Genomic DNA, 5,138 nt, shown 5'->3' with positions numbered 1-5,138 from the left:
AGTCTTGCGTTCAAATCTTGGGCTACCCTTCCCCCGTAGAGGGGTACATAATGGACATATAAATCAGAGAGTCCTGCCCCAGCTTACAAAAAAAAAAAAAACAAGAAAATTAAAAAATTTAAATTTTTTTAAACAAATTTTTTATTGTTATTTTTATTTATTTATTTTTTAAAATATATTAAAAATAATAAAAAAATTAAACCATTTTTTTAATTAAAAAAAAAATAAACAAATAAACAAATAAATAAATAAATAATTTTTTTTAACAGAAATATTATTTAAAAAAATTGAAAAAAAGTTATTAAAATGTTTAAAAAAAAAATTAAAACTCCTCTGGCGGCCCGTGGTGGCGTGGCCCTGGGCAGAGGGCCTACATCAGGAGGGGCAGAGGGGTGATCCCAGAATCGCCCCTCCGCTCGCGCCACCACGGGCGGCCAAAGGAGTTCAAAAAATAATAATAATATATATTAAAAAAAATGTTTAAATTTTTTTTTTTAATTTTTTAATTTTCAATTTAATATATTTGTGTCCCTGGTCCAACCAACTGATCCCCAGTCAAATTTAACCGTTGGTCAATATAGATGTGGCCTGGTCAAGAATTATAGCGGTTCGAGGTTCTGCTCTGACTATTTAACATGCAAAGCTTGATCTGATTCTTCGAACCACAATGGTTGGTTCGAAACACGTCGACAAATGAAATATCATGTGATTTACGCCGAAAATCTTTCATAAAAAAAAAAAGATTTTTTAATAATTTTTCTTTTTAAAATTTTTAATATTTATTTCTTTTAAATAAAAAAACAAATTGTTTATTTTTTTTAAATAAAAAATGTAAGTTATATATATATATATATATGTTTCTTTATAAACTTTAAATGTTTTTTAATCTTTTTGTTTTTTCAATTTGAAAAGACGCATATATTTTTAAAATTTTTATATTATTTTGGTTTTTTCCTTTAATTTGACTTTATTTTTGTGTTTTTAGTTTTTTCTTAAATGTTTTTAATATTAATTTTACTAGTTATTTTTGTTAATTATATATATATATATATATATATATATATATATCTAATTTAATTTGTTTTTAAATTTATTTATTTTTTATTTTTTTCCAAATTCTTTTATAGTTTATGGGATAATTTTTTTTAAACATTTTTTATTTTTATTTTTGTCTATGTGTGTATATGTATGTTTTTTTAAGTAATTAATATTTAAAAAATAAAATAACTTAAAAAAAAGGTTAAGTAATCATAATTTAAAAAAAATTTAGACATAATAAATTTTAAAGTGTGAAAAATAAGTCCTTTAGAAAACAGTATGTTGCATCAACACGTTTCAAAATCAGCGTGAAAATCATTAACATTTAAAAACAAATATTTATATTTGATTATTTTTATTTTTTTTAGTTTTTTTTAAATGTTTTTAATAGTAATTTTACTAGTTTTTTTTTTTTTTTTTTTTAATGTAGTTTGTTTTTAAATTTATCTATTTATTTATTTTTATTCCAAATTTTTTTATGGTTTATGAGATAATTTTTTTTGTCTTCTTTCTTTTCTTTTTTTTTAAAATCTAGTTTGTTTTTAAATTTATTTATTTATTTTTTCCAAATTCTTTTATGGTTTATGAGATTTTTTTTTAACATTTTTTATTTTTATTTTTATCTTTTATATATATATATATATTTATATATTTTTAAAGTAATCAACATTAAAAAATAAAAAAATAAAACAACTTGAAAATTCGTTAAGTAATCATAATTAAAAATAAAAATTAAAAAAATGGACATAATAAATTTTAAAGTGTGAAAAATAAGTCTCTCTGTCTCAACACGTTTAGCATGAAAATCACTAACATTTAAAAACAAATAGATATATTTGATTATTTTTTATTTTTTAGTTTTTTCTTAAATATTTTTAATATTAATTTTACTAGTTTTTTTTTTTTCAAATTCTTTATGGTTTATGAGATAATATTTTTTTAACATTTTTTACTTTTATTTTTGTCTCTTCTTCTTCTTCTTTAAGTAATCAATATTTAAAAAAATAAAAATAAAACAACTTGAAAATTCGTTAAATAATCATAATTTAAAAAAAGTTGGATATAATAAATTTTGAAGTGTGAAAAATAAGCCCTCTAAAAAAGGGTATGCTTCATCAACACGTTTTAAAATCAGTATGAAAATCACTAACATTTAAAAACAAATATTTATATTTGCTACATAAGAAAATTTAAATTGTCAAAAATATACTCCGAAAAAAATAAAAAATAAAAAATAAATAAATAAATGTATTTTGCGTCACCACTTTTCAAAATCGGATCACGTTTTTACAATTATGAAATGTTCAAATAAAGAGAATTCACAATATGTATGGTAACCAACAAAAAATGTAATATTTTTGGATATATCTCTACTGTGTGAGTAAATGATAGTGGAAGCATGCAATCTCCTCATTTGTTTTGCTATACAACTTTCCATATTGAATTAAAGTGAAATTTTAAAAGCCATAAATTTTTTTTTGATATATTTTGTTATTATTATTATCTAATTTTAAGATTACTGTCAATCTAGATATTAAATTGGTGTATGAGATTTTTTGTTTGTGGAATGATGGACCCAATCACTTCCATGAAACGATTTGATTATTAAATCTATAAAAACATACATACTCTATATCCTTTAATTTTGAACCTATAACGAACACTCTTAACCATTATAAATTAAAGAAAATTTTGTTACCCTACAGCGTACAACGTTGACTTAAAGTGAAAACTTAAAGGACGCTGAGTTAAAGTGAAAACTTAAAGGTCGTAGACTTTTGTGACGAGACACCTTTTGCACAACAACGGTTAACTTTAACGAAGAAGCTAACAGTACTATAGTTGGGTTATATGGTTCGAAACCTAATCTATTTATAAGGTTATATGGTTCGAAACTTAATCTATTTATAAAAACCCTTATTATTAAGAAAGTAACACAACTGTAGAAAGTAATGGGGAGGAAAATGCAGAGTCTATCTTTTGAGGTGTAGAGAAAGTGTAGATCACAGGCGTAATTATTTGTGACAGCGAGGTCACAGTTTCAACCCTGAACTTTAACAGTTGCAGAGCAGAGAAGAGCCATAACCATGACAACAGAAGCGGACAACGAGAGCTTCGCATGCGTAAGGCTAGCTACTAAAGAAGATGTTTCTCACATTCTGAAGCTAATTCAGCAGTTAGCCGAGTTCCAACACCTGACCGATCATTGCAAGGCTACTGAAGAGGCTCTGTCATCAACCCTCTTTAGCGCACCTCCATTCCAAGGTCTCACAACCTTCCTGGTAGAAATATCTCATAAAAACTTCCCGCCCCCCAAAACCGTAGATGAATCGTTTGAACAGACGGTTGAGAATGTGAACTTCAGAACCCCCGTGAACGACCCAGAAAGGGCTTCGTTCGTCTCGGCTCTGGGAAACGACAGGACAGTTGTGGGTTTTGTTTTGTTTTTCAGGAATTATTCGACGTTTTTGGCAAAGCCGGGATTTCACATAGAGGATCTTTTTGTCAGAGAGCCTTACAGGAGAAGGGGTTTGGGTAGCATTCTTCTCAAGGCAGTTGCTGGGCAGGCTGCTAAAATGGGGTTTGGAAGAGTGGAATGGTGTGTGCTGGACTGGAATGTGAACGCGATTAAGTTTTACCAGGACATGGGAGCTCAGGTGCTGCAGGATTGGAGAATCTGCAGACTCGTTGGTGAGGCCTTGGACGCCTTTGCATCTTGAACCCACAATAAGTTATTTCTTTTTCCACAACCTTTATTTTCTGGTTTGCCCCTGTGTATCTTGTGGGGTTTTAGGGAGGTTTTATTTCCCCTAATATTCGATGCACAATTACATCACAAGACATTAACCTTTTTCATAAGGCAGATGATTGGCCAGTCGTATTTTCTTCTGTTGAAGAGTATGGTTTTGAAAACCAATTTTACTCTTTAAATAAATATAAAACTTTGATAAATCTGTTTGTTTGAATGGGAACAAAATTTTATCAAATCTGTTTGTTTGAATGGGTACGCAGTAGATAATTGGAGCATATTTTTAAATTTTTAGGCGGCCAAGACTTTCCGATATGGAATCTAGAGTTTCTTTTCCTATTTTGAGCTGGCGAATAAGGTTTCGATAATAAATCAACCTTTCACCCATTAAATTTTGATTAAAGAATTATCCTTCAATAATATAAATAACATAATTATATTAGAACTTTTCACATATTTATAATACAATCCAATCTCATCTGCTTCAGCCTTCCAATTCACGCTGATGCAACAATGCCATACCTTGTAGATTTGCAATTCTATATTACAGTGTCGAGAGTTCAATAAGTGGTTCTAGACAAGTAAAATATCAGCGACTCAATACTATGTTGCCTACATTCGTATGCAATTTGCAAAACTAACGGTTAACATGTGGATTTGCCTACATTCGCAATGCAATTTAGATTTGAAAGTTCATCTAAATTTTATTGAATTAGTGTAAACATCTAGAGACCGAGATCCTACTAGGTTTAATATCTCTTTTATGTTGATTCAACCCCATCTTTAGTCTGCTGAACACAAGATATATTTTGTCTGTTGATTCAACCCCATTTTTATTTCCCTCTGGAATAAAAATATATTTAATTTTTTATTAAATACAAATTTCTCTCGATAGAAATAAGTTCAAATTATTTCCCTCACAGTTTGGTTTTCGCCGCTTTCCAAACCTGCAAAGGAAGGCATGTAGAGTAAAAATATATTTAATTTTTTAATAATACACATCTCTCCGGAATAGAAATATGTTGTTCTTCTTTCCCTCACAGTTTTCTCCACTTTCCATGCATGCAAAGGAAGATATTTTTCCATGCTCATAATTAGCTTCCAATTTCTTTCCTAAATCTGCACGCTATCCCCACTATTTTTTTTTTCAGAAAGAAAAAAACTTCAATATATTATATGAGAAATAACGCTATCCCCACTATCTGCGCACGCAATCCCCTTATCCATTTTGTGCTAAAAAAGCAATATTATCCTTAGCATTATATCGAAGTTCGCGTGGGTAAACTACAAATTACTAAGTGAACCTATTATTCAGCGTATCCAATCGAATTTCAACGAAGTATTCGACGTA

At 28.4% G+C, this 5,138-nt stretch overlaps 1 pseudogene; it reads left to right on the top strand.

The window, feature by feature from the left end:
• Nucleotides 1-2,968: 2,968 nt before the first annotated feature.
• On the top strand, nt 2,969-3,952 carry LOC149147080 (GCN5-related N-acetyltransferase 8 pseudogene; annotated as a pseudogene).
• Nucleotides 3,953-5,138: the final 1,186 nt, after the last annotated feature.

This window comes from Pinus tabuliformis, chromosome 9 (assembly GCF_031772625.1).
Source record: "Pinus tabuliformis cultivar Carrire ecotype Pingquan chromosome 9, CPIR1, whole genome shotgun sequence".
NCBI classification, from domain to species: Eukaryota; Viridiplantae; Streptophyta; class Pinopsida; order Pinales; family Pinaceae; genus Pinus; species Pinus tabuliformis.
Note: the sequence above shows the minus strand (reverse complement) of the source record. Positions and strands in the feature narration are given on the sequence as shown.